General features: G+C 49.3%; 1 long non-coding RNA gene across 1 annotated transcript; it reads right to left on the bottom strand.

Moving 5' to 3' along the window:
- Positions 1-1,488: 1,488 nt before the first annotated feature.
- Positions 1,489-4,889, bottom strand: LOC115086163. Its single transcript, XR_003855117.1, has 3 exons — positions 4,472-4,889; positions 1,937-1,989; positions 1,489-1,579 (listed from the first exon to the last, which is right to left on the bottom strand). It is a non-coding gene; the product is annotated as an uncharacterized LOC115086163 (long non-coding RNA).
- Between the last annotated feature and the right edge of the window lie 12,506 nt (positions 4,890-17,395).

The raw sequence follows: 17,395 nt of genomic DNA, 5'->3' as shown, positions 1-17,395 counted from the left end.
GATGTCTGAGGTGTGCCACCTTCGCACCAGGCAGGCAAGTTACCAGGCAGTCCTTCCGTCCACCAGGCACCCAACTGTCTCCATTTATGATGCCTGACCTAACTCTTCCCCCCGGTACTGTAGAGGTTACATGGTGTAAATCAATCAGGAGCCTGAGTCTTTTTTTTTTTTTAATTTAATTTTATTTATATTCCAACTTTCAGCACTTCAAAGTGGATGACATTCAGGTACTGTAGTTATTTCTCTATTCATAGTGGGCTCACAATCTGACCCTGAGGCCACAAGGAGTGGTGACAGTGGGATTTAAACCCTGGCTTCCAGCCCACTGTTCTAACCCCTAGTCTTTTACAGCCAATGAGCAGAGGTGTTTCAGGGATGGAGCTGAGGCAGAGCTGGAGGGGCGGAGTCAGCAGAATTTCAAATGCCCCTCCGGTAGGTACAGCACAGAAGTCGAAGTAGGGTAGTGCACCACGTCTCACACAGTTCTTTCCGGTTTTTGTGTCGGGTAGAGCTGGAGAAACCAACCAGCATCTGAATCAGTGAGGTGGTCTTCTGACCACAGATTGTGCTAGTAAATAAACATTTGACTGCTATTTAGTGATTCCTCAGTGGTTATATTTGTTATTTTGTCTTTTCTGGGTCCCTTTTCTAAGGTCTAAGCACCTCCCAGAGGAAGACCTAGTTTAGGGTAGTGAGTGGACTAAACCATTTGCTATGGCTCACTGGAGTAACTATAGAGGGCAGACAGTTCCCTGTGATCTGAGGGACTCCTCGTCTCTGAGAAATCACTGATTAGCACTGTGAAATCCCTGAATACCAACAAAATGTTTCTTCATTTATATTTATGAACTAATAGGTCCATGCAGCGGTGCTGAGAGCAGGAAGTTAGCTGGACTTACCCAGGTACGAGTTCCCACTGGAAAGACCCAAAGACAGTGGAGTAAGTTTATCTAGCTAACTTCAGGGCTGCTACCCAACTAATCATAAGCCCCACACCCGGTCATCTCTTTTTATCCAGGTAAGTTAACCATTCATTGGCCCACAATTTTAACACTTTGCGGTTTGTCCAGCTAAATTCTAAACTCAACCAGACAAATCCGCTGACCGAGGACTTTTAAAAGTATTACAGGGCACAAAGCAATGTTTGCAAAGGCTTCTTACCATTTTTTTTTCTTCGTAGTGCATGCACTGCAATCAGACCAAACACACATGGGATGTCAAGGATAAGTAAGGGAAAGGAAAAGGGGAAAGGGGAAGCATAAACAAGACAGAGAAAGGGGAGGAAAAGTAGAGAACAGCAAAGGCAGGTAGGCAGAGAGGAAGGAGAAGGGAGATATAGAGAAGGGAGGCATGGGCTAGGGGAGAGGAGGGAGAGCAGAGGGAGCATTGGAAGGAGGGGTGGGAGGAGTTGATACAATAACAGGAAGGAGCAAAGGAGAAAAACTTGGAAGGGGGAGAACAGGAAATAAGGCAGGGAGATTGATGGGAGAGGGAGGAGGGGAGATAGGGAGGGGGAGGCATGGGGTAGGGGAGAGGAGGGGGAGCAGTGGAAAGAGGGGTGGGAGTAGTTGCACCGGTGCTGAATTTTGCAGGACGAGCTGAACCGGAAAGAGAAAGAAAGGAGATATGTGAGCATTTCCTGATGTCCTACTTTCCATCTGAGGTACAGGCATTGATCTTGGTTATCACAAAGTTAATTGTGCCCATTTCTGAATACAAAGTAAGGGGTAAGTTTTCAGAAGAGCTGCTGAGTGACCACAAGAGTTGATTACGTTTATTGGATAAATTTTCAATTACAGCATGGCAGCTGGAAAAGTTCTCAAATTTAGCTTAGCCAGTTCAGCACTGAGAAGCCTCCTGAAAACTTACCCTGAGCAGCTCCAGAGGATCTATCCTCACTGAAGGGCTTGTCTCTTAATCTAAAAAAAATACCCACCTCTACCCTGACTCCCAATCGCTCGGTCATTTTTTATGCAGGCTTGTCTTCATCTGTTAAAGAAAGGTTCAGACTTTAACATGTGTAAGGCTGAATGCACATCACCATTATATACAGGGAGGACAATAATGAAAGCCATTTCTGGGGGTAAAGTGCTCTTTTATCCACAGAAATAGGCTGTTTGATTACTGTCCATCCTCTACACAAGTAAAAGTAGGAGCATATAACAAGGCATATTTCTGGTTTGGAGTTCGGACAGGGGGAAAACTATAGCAAGAGACCAAAGTGTTAGGTCCCTTTAAGGGCTGCAGCTGGAGAGCTAATCCAGCTCTGGATTATGATGTCTGATTGTGACATCACCACAGTAGAGGTTTTAAAACCTGCAACTGCTTTCTTTCTTGGTCATTGCAACAGACTTCCTCGGTTGCTCCTAGGCTGTATTCCCTGTGCTTCGGTGCCATGCCTCCAGTGTCTCCTGTGTCATCGTCCCTCCAGCATCTCCTGTGTCTTCATGCCTCCAGCGTCTCTTGTGTCTTCATGCCTCCAGCATCTCCATGTTCCTGTGACCATCACTTCGTCTCTTCGCTATCTGCCACAGACCTTCTGCCTGGACTATGCTGTCTCTTCAAGAGATTGGTTCCTATCTTGCTGGGTGAACACTCTATATCTCCCTTCTCCTTTCTCTCTGCCCACCTGCCTTTGCTGTTCTCTACTTTTCCTCCCCTTTCTCTGTCTTGTTTATGCTTCCCCTTTCCCTTACTTCTCCTTTTACAAAATAGTTTTAGTGGCTAATATTATTTCCCTCCCATGTAAAATTCCCTTTTATTACCATTAGAGGGTCCCTGAGGGAGAGAGAGCCGTGGGTTAATAGGGACAGACAGGGAGAGTTTGTAAAGCTAAGGAAGCCCAGCCAGTTGTACAGTCTGAGCTGATCTTATCAGTAGGGATGTGAATCGTGTCCTCGATCGTCTTAACGATCGATTTCGGCTGGGAGGGGGAGGGAATCGTATTGTTGCCGTTTGGGGGGGTAAAATATCGTGAAAAAATCGTGAAAAAATCGTGAAAAATCTAAAAATCGCAAAACCGGCACATTAAAACCCCCTAAAACCCACCCCCGACCCTTTAAATTAAATCCCCCACCCTCCCGAACCCCCCCCAAATGAGTTAAATAACCTGCGGGTCCAGCGGCGGTCCGGAACGGCAGCGGTCCGGAACGGGCTCCTGCTCCTGAATCTTGTTGTCTTCAGCCGGCGCCATTTTCCAAAATGGCGCCGAAAAATGGCGGCGGCCATAGACGAACACGATTGGACGGCAGGAGGTCCTTCCGGACCCCCGCTGGACTTTTGGCAAGTCTCGTGGGGGTCAGGAGGCCCCCCACAAGCTGGCCAAAAGTTCCTGGAGGTCCAGCGGGGGTCAGGGAGCGATTTCCCGCCGCGAATCGTTTTTGTACGGAAAATGGCGCCGGCAGGAGATCGACTGCAGGAGGTCGTTCAGCGAGGGTTCCGGCGCCTCGCTGAACGACCTCCTGCAGTCGATCTCCTGCCGGCGCCATTTTCCGTACAAAAACGATTCGCGGCGGGAAATCGCTCCCTGACCCCCGCTGGACCTCCAGGAACTTTTGGCCAGCTTGTGGGGGGCATCCTGACCCCCACGAGACTTGCCAAAAGTCCAGCGGGGGTCCGGAAGGACCTCCTGCCGTCCAATCGTGTTCGTCTATGGCCGCCGCCATTTTTCGGCGCCATTTTGGAAAATGGCGCCGGCTGAAGACAACAAGATTCAGGAGCAGGAGCCCGTTCCGGACCGCTGCCGTTCCGGACCGCCGCTGGACCCGCAGGTTATTTAACTCATTTGGGGGGGGTTCGGGAGGGTGGGGGATTTAATTTAAAGGGTCGGGGGTGGGTTTTAGGGGGTTTTAGTGTGCCGGCTCACGATTCTAACGATTTATAACGATAAATCGTTAGAATCTCTATTGTATTGTGTTCCATAACGGTTTAAGACGATATTAAAATTATCGGACGATAATTTTAATCGTCCTAAAACGATTCACATCCCTACTTATCAGCACCCTCAAAGCCAACTGAGACAGGTGCCGCATTTAGCTCTGCAAAATGTTCACTTAAAAACCAGTTGGAGTTACTGTGAAATTCCTTTTCTTCTTCCCCTGTGTAAGCCGGGAAAATGTACTTCTGTTAGAAGACTCCTGTGGCCGAGTAGTGTAGTCGTGTGGCAGCAAGGTAGTCAGATTTTAAATACAGAAATACTATGCCGCTTAAAAATCATTGGAATAACCAATTCAAATCAATTCAAACTCTCAATTTTATTTATATTTTCCATTTTAAAAAAAAATTATTAGCTTTATATACAATTAATATATATCATTTCCTTATAACATTAAAATTCCATGAAATAATTTCAAGTAAAAACAAACTATTAAAATCACAAATAAGAATAGTTTTATTATTACTCTCTCTATATATATTTATCACTTTACTTATATAGTTCTTTTAATTAACTCAAGTATGAAATTACTCTTACATTTCAGAGTGTATCAATGCAACAGCCACTTATTTGTCTTTCTTCCTTCTTTTCTTTTATCTTTATTGCTGCTTTTTCGTTGCTGGCCAGTTCTTCTTTCTTTTCTTTTATCTTGAAATCTTCCTCCTAAACTTAATCTTAAACAACTTAAAAGGAAGCAAAACTAACTCCCTTCCCTGCTCCAGGATCTTCCGCATACGACAACAAGTATGTCACTTGTTGTTTTATTTCAACTTTATAGTCTAACTAATAATAAAAAAAAATATAATTCATAACCCTAGCACTACTGCTTCAAAAACAGACAATGTATATCATACACACCTTTACACTTACTATCAACTGCACTTTAACTGCACTTATCTGTATTAGTTAGGCCTTGATTTGAGAGGACTGGCTTAACAGGTCCTTCTCCATCAATGATCAGGCACCAACTGCTCTGATTCTGTAACTGTCTTTTTCCTTTCTGTCTGCTTGGTCTCAATACTTGATGACATCATAGCACCAAATAGTCCTCAGAGCTGATTATTTTTGTCTTTATACTATGCTTATTCTTTCTCTTTTTATTTTTCCCTGCAGTATCTGACTTCAGTTGATTTTTGTGTAATCTGAATGTCTTTTAAATCTCTGTGAAATTTAAATTCCTACACTGTGCTATGTCTAACTTCTGTACACTTTTGCCAGCCTACTCACTGGTAACCAGGGAAGCCAGTGATGCGTCTCCTAGGATACGCTATCTCTGCCTAACCTGATTATCCAGTGTGCATGCAACCTTGTTGATGATGCGCTGGGTGATTCCAATCAACTTTCTTACGTTTTAAAATAGTGTAGTTTAATGAAGAACCTAAAATTCCTTCCTGAGAAGTTTTATTGTATTTAATTATATAGGTATCCTTTTTTCATCCAGAATATTATTTCCTGTTTGTGCTTATTAGCTTCTATTTTTCACCTTTTTACTCAAACTTGTTAACCTCCCCCCCCCCCCCCCCCCAACAGTGCTTGCAATACTTGTTTCAGTGATGATGTCACTGAAGTTCCTGCACTCTCCTTTCTAACATGCTTTCCCCTATCCAGCAGCTCCAGGTCAGTTTCCAGAACAAACTACAAGATAAAAATACCAAAATCAGCCTTAAGACACCCTCAGCAGTGACAGCAGCAGGTCAGCAGCTTCTTCTCTTCTCCTTTCTTTTTTTAATTATTTAAGCTGGCCATTGATGGTAGCTCAATCCTCACGGTTTATTTCTTCATCTGTTTATTCCTCCTCTGCCTTGTTCTCTCCAGTGCTTGTTGTCACTTCCTGAAATGTTTTCCATCATTAGCTGTGACCCACCTTGGTCCGGAGGCCTTTGCATTCTGAGTGCACTTCCTATTCATTGCCACAAGCACTAATCAGAGGCTGATCACAGGCAACACAACGCTGCTTCTGGGTAGCTGCAGTCCTCATCTTCTCTCACGGGTTCTTTTTCTTTCTTCCGTTCGGCATGGCCTTTGCCTCTGGCAGTCCCTCATAGCAGGACTGGGTGCTGTCTTCAGTCTCTGTCCTGCTACTGTCACTGCCTCTGGCACAACTCTGGCCACCAGAAAATCTGAACCTTCTGGACTCTACTTGTGGATCTACAGGACAGGTAAGTCTTCTAACTATTATTTTATTTTATTTGTTTATTTTACTCTGTATATCCCTTTACATCTGCTTGTAATGCAGTTTATTTAAAATCCTTGGTTCACTGTTCTGCCTTCATAACAAGCTCTGTTTATTAGCACTGTGAATCCTAGGTAAGTGAGTTTTTCAGTGATTCTTGTATTTTCTGGTTATACAGTCTTTATTTGTCTGGATACTGTGAAACCCCAGGTTTAGGAAGTCACAATGTCCTCAGAAAACCCTCCTGAAGAAGCAGGTGGTAGGGTACTTGCCCCAGATCCAAGGGGAAACCCAGTTGGTGGGTGGGAGGTTGTCAGGAGAGAGGCACAAGTACAGGCAAGGCCTCTGCAGTGCTTGCTAGGACCTTCAAGGTCCAAGCAAGTGAGCAAGGGTTTAACCTCCAAGTGTCAGCTGAAGTAGGGATGTGCATCCGTTTTCCACGGATTTGTAATCCGCAACTTATTTTTTGCTATCTGTTAAATACGTGGGGAGGCGAAACGCATCGCGACTCCCCACGTATTAAACAGATTTCTGTTTTATTCGGCCTAAATAAAAATTTAAACCCCCCACCCTCCTGACCCCCCCAAGACTTACCAAAACTCCCTGGTGGTCCAGCAGTGGGGTCCGGGAGCTCATTCACACCCTCGGTGCTAGTTTCATCATGGTGCCGATAGCCTTTGTCACAGGGGCTACCGGTGCCATTGGTCAGCCCCTGTCACATGGTCATCGGCGCCATCTTGTGCTCCTACCATGTGACAGGGGCTGACCAATGGCACCGGTAGCCCCTGTGACATAGTATGGGCAAAGGCTATCGGCGCCATTTTGAGTCCTGGTATCGGACGGCAGGTCACTCCGGGATCCCCGTTGGACCCACAGGGACTTTTGGCCAGCTTGGGGGGCCTCCTGACCCCCACAAGACTTGCCAAAAGTCCAGCGGGGGTCCGGGAGCAACCTCCTTGAACGCCGGCCGTCCGATGCAAATACTCAAAATGGCGCCGATCACCGTCATAGTGAGGGCAAAGGCGATCAGAGCCATTTTGAGACTCAAAATCGCCGTCCGATGCCAATACTCAAAATGGCGCCGATTGCCTTTGCCCTCAATATGACGGCGATCGGCGCCATTTTGAGTATTGGCATCGGACGGCGATTTTGAGTCTCAAAATGGCGCCGATCGCCTTTGCCCTCCCTATGACGGCGATCGGCGCCATTTTGAGTATTGGCATCGGACGGCCGGCGTTCAAGGAGGTCGCTCCCGGACCTCCGCTGGACTTTTGGCAAGTCTTGTGGGGGTCAGGAGGCCCCCCCAAGCTGGCCAAAAGTCCCTGTGGTTCCAATGGGGGTCCCGGAGCGACCTGCGGTCCGATGCCAGGACTCAAAATGGCGCCGATAGCCTTTGCCCATACTATGTCACAGGGGCTACCGGTGCCATTGGTCAGCCCCTGTCACATGGTAGGAGCACAAGATGGCGCCGATGACCATGTGACAGGGGCTGACCAATGGCACCGGTAGCCCCTGTGACAAAGGCTATCGGCGCCATGATGAAACTAGCACCGAGGGTGTGAATGAGTTCCCGGACCCCACCGCTGGACTACCAGGGAGTTTTGGTAAGTCTTGGGGGGGTCAGGAGGGTGGGGGGTTGTAGTTAATTTTAATTTTAGCTGGGACACTAATTTAACTCGCCGTAGTAACGTAGTTACAGATTGACAACTTATGCAATTCTCCATACTTCCGCATGAAACGAAATTGACCCCCCACGAATACGTATCACGTACGCAATGAAAACTTTTTGGCTGCACATCTCTAAGCTGAAGCAGCTTTTGCTTTACTTCTGCTATGAATGTTTTATTCCAGGGAGGTAAAGGAAGAGATATGATGTGTGCTCTTCATTCCTGCCATGAATATTTAATTCTGTGTGGCTGGGGTGGAGCCTGAAGCAGCAGCAGCAGCAGCTCTTGCTTTGTTTTCCCTGTGAACATTTAATTCTTGGGGTGGGAGGCTGCAGGAAGGAGCCAAGGATGAGGCAGGAGCTCTTGTTCCACTCTCCAGTCCTTATGAAAATTTAATTCAAGAATAAGGGGGAGGGATGAATCAAAGATGTGGCAGCAGATCATGCTCGCTCCTGCCTTGAACATTTGATTATGGGGGTAAGGGGAAGGTGTCAGAGAACGGAGCAAAAGCTCCCTCCAAGAACCTCTGGTTTGGGGCTCTGGCAGTGGCTGCCTGGGACTGAGCTGTGGGTCTCCTCTGGATCTGGATGTTTCACAGTCTTGACCTAAATAATCAAAGTATGCAAGGTCTGGCCAATCCCATCTGAATTTTAACCTGAGGTGATAAGGAATGCAAAAGTACACATCTAGATTTGCTTTGTTTATTGCCCCCTCAAAAATACCCCTGCCTGCTTTTTGTGAGGGCACGTTGTTAAAGGAAAACTCTGCATATAGTTTTCCCCCTGTCCAAACTCCAAACCACAAATATGCCTTGTTATATGCTCCTACTTTTACTTGTGTAGAGGATGGACAGTAATCAAACAGCCTATTTATGTGGATAAAAGAGCGCGTTACCCCCAGAAATGGCTTTCATTATTGTCCTCCCTGTATATAATGGTGATGTGCATTCAGCCTTACACATTTTAAAGTCTGAACCTTTCCTTAACAGAAGAAGCAAGCCTGCATCAAAAATGACCGAGCGATTGGGAGTCAGGGTAGAGGTGGGTATTTTTAGATTAAGAGACAGGCCCTTCAGTAGGGATGTGAATCGTGTCCTCGATCGTCTTAACGATCGATTTCGGCTGGGAGGGGGAGGGAATCGTATTGTTGCCGTTTGGGGGGGTAAAATACCGTGAAAAATTGTGAAAAATCGTGAAAAATCGAAAAATCGAAAAATCGCAAAACCGGCACATTAAAACCCCCTAAAACCCACCCCCGACCCTTTAAATTAAATCCCCCACCCTCCCGAACCCCCCCCAAATGACTTAAATAACCTGCGGGTCCAGCGGCGGTCCGGAACGGCAGCGGTCCGGAACGGGCTCCTGCTCCTGAATCTTGTTGTCTTCAGCCGGCGCCATTTTCCAAAATGGCACCGAAAAATGGCGGCGGCCATAGACGAACACGATTGGACGGCAGGAGGTCCTTCCGGACCACCGCTGGACTTTTGGCAAGTCTCGTGGGGGTCAGGAGGCCCCCCACAAGCTGGCCAAAAGTTCCTGGAGGTCCAGCGGGGGTCAGGGAGCGATTTCCCGCCGCGAATCGTTTTCGTACGGAAAATGGCGCCGGCAGGAGATCAACTGCAGGAGGTTGTTCAGCGAGGCGCCGGAACCCTCGCTGAACGACCTCCTGCAGTCGATCTCCTGCCGGCGCCATTTTCCGTACGGAAACGATTCGCGGCGGGAAATCGCTCCCTGACCCCAGCTGGACCTCCAGGAACTTTTGGCCAGCTTGTGGGGGGCCTCCTGACCCCCACGAGACTTGCCAAAAGTCCAGCGGGGGTCCGGAAGGACCTCCTGCCGTCCAATCGTGTTCGTCTATGGCCGCCGCCATTTTTCGGCACCATTTTGGAAAATGGCGCCGGCTGAAGACAACAAGATTCAGGAGCAGGAGCCCGTTCCGGACCGCTGCCGTTCCGGACCGCCGCTGGACCCGCAGGTTATTTAAGTCATTTGGGGGGGGTTCGGGAGGGTGGGGGATTTAATTTAAAGGGTCGGGGGTGGGTTTTAGGGGGTTTTAGTGTGCCGGCTCACGATTCTAACGATTTATAACGATAAATCGTTAGAATCTCTATTGTATTGTGTTCCATAACGGTTTAAGACGATATTAAAATTATCGGACGATAATTTTAATCGTCCTAAAACGATTCACATCCCTACCCTTCAGTGAGGTTAGATCCTCTGGAGCTGCTCAGGGTAAGTTTTCAGGAGACTTCTCAGTGCTGAACCGGCTAAGCTAAATTTGGGAACATTTCCAGCCTCCATGCTGTAATTGAAAATGTATCCAATAAACGTAAACAACTCTTGTGGTCACTCAGCAGCTCTTCTGAAAACTTACCCCTTACTTTGTATTAGGGATGTGAATCATTTTTTGACGATTTAAAAAAATCGTCAGATATTTTTTAAATCGTCAAAAATTGTTAAGAGTCGCGATACAATAGAAATTCCCCCGATTTATCGTGAAAACTCGTAAATCGGGGTAGGGTGGGAAAACCGGCACACCAAAACAACCCCTAAACCCACCCCAACCCTATAAAACTAATCCCTTACCTTCCCCTCACCCTCCCGAACCCCCCCAAAACTTTTTACGAGTACCTGGTGGTCCAGTGGGGGCGCGGGGACCGATCTCCTGCTCTCGGGCCATCGGCGCCATTTTGGCTGCCACTCAAAGATGGCGCCGGCCAGCCACTGCTCCTACCATGTGACAGGGGCCGGCCAATGGCACAGATACCCTGTCACATAGTAAGGGCAAAGGGCCATCGGCGCCATCTTTATGAGTGGCAGCCGACGGCCCAAGAACGGGAGATCGCTCCCGGGACCACCACTAGACCAGGTAATTTTAAAATGTTTTGGGGGGCTCGGGAGGGTGGGGGAAGCTAAGGGGTCATTTTTAAAGGGTCTGGTGGGGTTTCTTTTTTATCGGGCCATCGGCGCCATTTTTGAGTGGCAGCCAAAATGGCGCCAATGGCCCTAGAGCGGGAGATTGGTCCCCGCGCCCCCACTGGACCACCAGGTACTCGTAAAAAGTTTTGGGGGGGTTCGGGAGGGTGGGGGAAGGTAAGGGGTCAATTTTAAAGGGTTGGGCCTCACTACAAAAAAATTAACGATGTGAATCGGAACTGATTCCGATTCACATCACCACCGATCAGTTTATTTCTCCCTCTAGCCGAACCCGATCGTTAAGACGATCGGGCACACGATTCACATCCCTACTTTGTATACAGAAATGGCACAATTAACTTTGTGATAACCAAGATCAATGCCTGTACCTCAGATGTAAAGTAGGCATCAGGAAATGCTCACATATCTCCTTTTTTTCTCTTTCCGGTTCCGCTCATCCTGCAAACTTCAGCACCGGTGCAACTACTCCCACCCCGCTTTCCACTGCTCCCTCTACTCTCCCTCCTCTCCCCTCCTCCCTCTCCCATCAATCTCCCTGCCTTATCTCCTGTTCTCCCCTTCCATCATTTTCTCCTTTGCTCCTTCCTGTTATTATATCAACTCCTCCAACCCCTCCTTCCAATGCTCCCTCTGCTCTCCCTTAGCCCATGCCTCCCTTCTCTATATCTCCCTTCTCCTTCCTCTCTGCCCACCTGCCTTTGCTGTTCTCTACTTTTCCTCCCCTTTCTCTGTCTTGTTTATGCTTCCCCTTTCCCCTTTTTCTTTCCCTTACTTCTCCTTGACATCCCGTGTGTGTTTGGTCTGATTGCAGTGCATGCGCTACGAAGAAAAAAAAAACGGTAAGGAGCCTTTTCAAACATTGCTTTGTGCCCTGTGATACTTTTAAAGGTCCTCGGTCAGCGGATTTGTCTGGCTGAGTTTGGAATTTAGCTGGTCAAACCGCAAAGTGTTAAAATTGTGGGACAATGAATGGTTAACTTACCTGGATAAAAAGAGATGACCGGGTGTGAGGCTTATTTTTAGCTGGGTAGCATATAGTTTTCCCCCTGTCCGAACTCCAAACCAGAAATATGCCTTGTTATATGCTCCTACTTTTACTTGTATAGAGGATGGACAGTAATCAAACAGCCTGTTTCTGTGGATAAAAGAGCGCTTTACCCCCAGAAATGGCTTTCATTATTGTCCTCCCTGTATATAATGGTGATGTGCATTCAACCTTACACATTTTAAAGTCTGAACCTTTCTTTAACAGATGAAGACAAGCCTGCATCAAAAATGACTGAGCGATTGGGAGTCAGGGTAGAGGTGGGTAATTTTGTTAGATTAAGGGACAGGCCCTTCAGTGAGGTTAGATCCTCTGGAACTGCTCAGGGCAAGTTTTCAGGAGGCTTCTCAGTGCTAAACCGGCTAAACTAAATTTGGGAACATTTCTAGCCGCCATACTATGATTGAACATTTATCCAATAAACGTAATCAACTCTTGTGGTCACTCAGCAGCTCTTCTGAAAACTTAACCCTCACTTTGTATACAGAAATGGGCAAAATTAATTTTGTGATAACCAAGATCAATGCCTGTACCTCAGACGGAAAGTAGGACATCAGGAAATGCTCACATATCTCCTTTCTTTCTCTTTCCGGTTCCACTCGTCCTGCAAACTTCAGCACCGGTGCAACTACTCCTACCCCTCTTTCCACTGCTCCCTCTGCTCTCCCTCCTCTCCCCTAACCCATGCCTTCCCCTCCCTATCTCCTCTCCTCCCTCCCATCAATCTCCCTGCCTTATCTCCTGTTCTCCCCCTTCCATATTTTTCTCCTTTGCTCCTTCCTGTTATTGTATCAACTCCTCCCACCTCTCCTTCCAATGCTCACTCTGCTCTCCCTCCTCTCTCCTAGCCCATGCCTCCCTTCTCTATATCTCCCTTCTCCTTCCTCTCTGCCTACCTGCCTTTGCTGTTCTCTACTTTTCCTCCCCTTTCTCTGTCTTGTTTATGCTTCCCCTTTCCCCTTTTCCTTTCTTCTCCTTGACATCCCATGTGTGTTTGGTCTGATTGCAGTGCATGCGCTACAAGAAAAAACAGTAAGGAGCGTCCATTCATATGGTCACTCCTGACGACCAAGCGAACATTGCCCTTTCACATCCGTCTGTTCTGTATCGTGATGGACAATAGGAGAGGGGGGGAGGATTGGGAGGGGGTGGGATGCCTCATTGCGGGGAAATGTTGCACTTGTTTATTGGTTCTGTCTGTTTCCGGGAGGGATCTGAAACCACCCTCCTCGGAGTTATTGTATGCATTTTGAAAAACCCAATAAAAATTGTTTAAAGATAAAGGTCCTCGGTCAGCAGATTTGTCCGGCTGAGTTTGGAATTTAGCTGGACAAACCGCAAAGTGTTAAAATTGTGGGCCAATGAATGGTTAACTTACCTGGATAAAAAGAAATGACCGGGTGTGGGGCTTATGATTAGTTGGGTAGCAGCCCTGAAGTTAGCTAGATAAACCTACTCCACTGTCTTTGGGTCTATCCAGCAGGAACTCGTACCTGGGTAAGTCCAGCTAACTTCCTGCTCTCAGCACCGCTGCATGGACCTATTAGTTCATAAATATAAATGAAGAAACATTTTGTTGGTATTCAGGGATTTCACAGTGCTAATCAGTGATTTCTCAGAGACGAGGAGTCCCTCAGATCACAGGGAACTGTCTGCCCTCTATAGTTACTCCAGTGAGCCATATCAAACGGTTTAGTCCACTCAATACCCTAAACTAGGTCTTCCTCTGGGAGATGCTTAGACCTTAGAAAAGGGACCCAGAAAAGACAAAACAATAAATATAACAACTGGGGAATCACTAAATAGCAGTCAAATGTTTATTAATTAGCACAATCTGTGGTTCCCTGTACGTACCAGGATCAGTCCAGACAGCTGGGTTATGCCTCCCCTCCAGCAGATGGAGTCAGAGAGAAAACTGAAACACCCCCTAGATATACTAGTGTGCCACCTGCGATCCATCAGTATATTCTCTGACTCCAGCAGATTGAGAGGCATAACCTGCGGTCCTGGTCTGGTCAGTTTGTTGGTACTGTAGAAAAAAAAAAAAAAAAAAGGGGAATTCTTGATAGAGGGACAAGATCATTTGGTATCTTTCTGTTCTCTATCCTGTCTGTTCGTGTTGCTGTTTTTTCTGGCAGCGCAGCGCGGTTTCAGCTCAGTGTGGGGCAGGCACATAGGGCTCTGCCCTGTGACAGTTCCCGGGTTAGCAGTCCTTGAGGCAGGGGGAGAGATTACCGGTGGGCCGGTCACCCTCCCCCCCAATTCCAGGGATCCCGACCCTGAAGGGGGTTCTCAATTTAATAAAAAAAAAAAAAAAAAGTAAAAGTAGATTTGGCAGGGAATTGGATTTGCTATACCCCGGCCTGCCAGAGCCTCTTCGGACCCCAGAGGGGGTGGTTCAGCCACCCGACGAGCTGTGCGGGTGAGAAGTTACTCACCTCAGTTTTGGCTCCATTTTTTCCTTCTCTGCTCGTGGTCCTGCGATGCCTCGATCTTCGGCCTGTGTGGCCTGTGCTGGTACGGGGGCGCGACTCTCGCGGGAGGGCCTTTGTCCCCGATGTCCTCCCGGGGACGAGGGACCCTCCCGGGGGCCGTGCGCTGCCCGCAGCGATTCGGGGCTGCCTTCTTCGCCGCGGCATCGCGGCGCTTCTGCGAGCCGTTTTCCGGCCCCTCCTCCCTCGGGGAGCAGTGCGGCGGCCATTTTGGCCACGCGGCAGTCGGACCCGGAGGCTTCGGGAGATGATGCGTCCCTCCCCCCCCTCTCCTGGCGAGCGAAACGCGCGGTTCTTTGCCGATCTGGATAGCCCTCAGGCCCCTCCTCCCTCGGGATCCTTTCAAAAAAATTTAAAAAGGTCGGTTCCTTTTTCTTCTGATTTTGTGCTTCTTATGCACAAAGCCTTTTTGCAGGCTGAAGCCGGTTGGGAGGCAGAGGTCCCTTCTCCCCCTAAGGTTCCTAAACCTTCCTTGCCCCAGGGAAAGCCGATGGGCGTGGGGTCCGCAGGGGCCAGTGTTCCCCGCCCACGGGGAGTGCTTGAGGACACGGGGACCGCGGATCCTGCTTTGGCTCCTCTGGATCCGCCGGACTTGCTTGCGGCAGACGAACAGTTGCCTGTGGAGGGGGATGACCCCCAGGTCCTGCGTTTATTCGGCAAGGAGGAATTAAGCTCCCTTATTCTTCACGTCCTCCAGGAGCTTGAGCTCACGGCGCCCCCCCAGGACGCTGACACCTCGACGGGGGATATCGCTATGGCGGGGCTTAAGGCCCCCCCTCAAACTTTCCCGTTCCATCATAAGGTTTTACAAATAGTTTCAAAGGAGTGGGAGCTGCCTGAGTCTTCTCTGAGGGTCACTCGGGCTATGGAAAAGCTATATCCTTTACCTAAGGATTCTTTGGAACTCCTAAAGACACCGGCGGTGGATTCGGCGGTTACGGCAGTGGTTAAACATACTACTATCCCTGTTACGGGTGGGATAGCTTTGAAAGATCTCCAGGATCGTAAGCTGGAGATCTTACTGAAGCGTATTTTTGATGTGGCGGCCCTTGGTGTCAGGGCAGCGGCGTGCAGCAGCCTCGTACAGAGGGCCAACCTGCGTTGGGTCCAGCAGTTGCTGACCACGCAGGAGCTTCCTCCGGGGGAGGCTGAGCAGGCCAATTGTGTGGAAGCTGCGGTCGCTTATACCGCGGATGCTTTATATGATTTATTGCGCACTTCGGCCCGCATCATGTCCTCGGCTGTTTCGGCTCGGAGGTTGCTGTGGCTCCGTCGTTGGTCGGCGGATGCCACCTCAAAGGCGACATTAGGTTCCTTTCCTTTTAAGGGCAAGTTGCTTTTTGGGGAGGAGCTGGATCAGCTTATTAAGGACCTGGGCGACAACAAGGTGTATAAGTTGCCGGAGGATAAGCCGCGTCAACCGCGGACGTTTGGCAATGCTAGGACTCGCTTTCGGGGTCAACGGCGTTTTCGTGCGGGACGAGGTGGTACTTTTTCCCAGAGACAACAGGCTACGAGAACCCAGTCTTGGTCTCCTTCCTTTCGGGGCAGGAGGCCTCAACGTGGAGGCTCCTCACAAAGCTTTGCTGCCATTAAGCCAGCGCAATGAAGGTGCGCAGGCCCATTCCTCCGTTCCCGTTATCGGGGGCCGGCTGGCCCGGTTTTGGGAGGAATGGGTCAAGATAACTTCGGATCAATGGGTCCTCGACGTGGTCCGGTACGGCTACGAGTTGGATTTTGTGCGGCCCCTCCGGGATCTTTTTCTGGTGTCGCCGTGCGGTCCGCTGGAAAAGAGGCTGGCTATAGCCCAAACGCTCGATCACTTACAGGCTCTGGGGGCGGTGACTCCGGTACCGCCGGACCAGCTGCGGACAGGTCGGTATTCCATTTATTTTCTGGTTCCCAAAAAGGAGGGTACCTTTCGACCGATCCTGGATCTCAAAGGGGTAAACAAGGCCCTGCGAGTGCCTCGCTTTCGGATGGAGACTCTATGGTCTGTTATTGCGGCTGTCCACAAGGGAGAATATTTGGCTTCTTTGGACCTGACGGAGGCTTATCTCCATATAGGTATCCGAGAGCGTCATCAACGGTTTCTACGCTTCATGGTGCTAGGGTCCCACTACCAGTTCTGTGCCCTCCCTTTCGGTCTGGCCACCGCGCCGCGCGTGTTCACCAAGGTGCTCGTCGTGGTCGCGGCTTCTCTTCGTCGGCAGGGGGTACTTGTGCACCCTTACCTCGACGATTGGCTCATCAGAGCGAAGTCGCATGCGGCTTGCAAACGAGCAGTTTCCCTGGTAGTGAGCCAACTTCAGTCGTTGGGTTGGGTAGTCAACTTCGCGAAAAGCAGACTCGAACCGACGCAACAACTGGAGTTTTTGGGCGCGCGCTTCGATACCTCGGTGGGCAAGGTTTTTCTTCCTCATCAGCGCATGTTCAATCTCATGGCCTTGGTCCGACGTTTGCTGGATCTCCCATCTCCCACGGTGTGGGATCATTTACAGCTTATTGGTCATATGGTATCTACTATGGAGATGGTACAATGGGCCTTCGCCCATATGCGGCCCTTACAGAGATCTCTGCTTTCTCGATGGGATCCCAGATCAGAGGATTTCGGTTTGGAACTCCCTCTACTGGAGGAGGCCCGCTCCAGTTTCGCCTGGTGGCTCAATCCGAACAACCTGCTCCAAGGAGTGACCCTAGAACCCCCATCGTGGCTGGTGGTGACTACGGATGCCAGTCTGTCTGGTTGGGGGGCGGTCTGCCAATCCCGAGCTGTTCAGGGCGCCTGGACAGCACGCCAGTCCACTTGGTCCATCAACCGCTTGGAAACCAGGGCGGTGCGTCTCGCCTTGCGTCGCCTCCTTCCCATGGTAAGCGGCCGGGCGGTACGAATTCTGTCGGACAACGCGACTACAGTGGCGTACATAAATCGACAAGGCGGCACAAAAAGTCGTGCGGTAGCCATAGAGGCCGCACTGCTGATGGCCTGGGCGGAACGCCACCTGTTGCGTCTAGCGGCCTCCCACATTGCCGGCGTAGACAACGTGCAGGCGGACTACCTCAGTCCTCGGCATCTGGATCCCGGCGAATGGGAGCTTTCGCCGGAGGCAATGAGGCTCATCGTTCGGCGGTGGGGGATTCCGCGCCT

Source organism: Rhinatrema bivittatum, chromosome 2 (genome assembly GCF_901001135.1).
Source record: "Rhinatrema bivittatum chromosome 2, aRhiBiv1.1, whole genome shotgun sequence".
Classification (NCBI taxonomy): domain Eukaryota; kingdom Metazoa; phylum Chordata; class Amphibia; order Gymnophiona; family Rhinatrematidae; genus Rhinatrema; species Rhinatrema bivittatum.
Note: the sequence above shows the minus strand (reverse complement) of the source record. Positions and strands in the feature narration are given on the sequence as shown.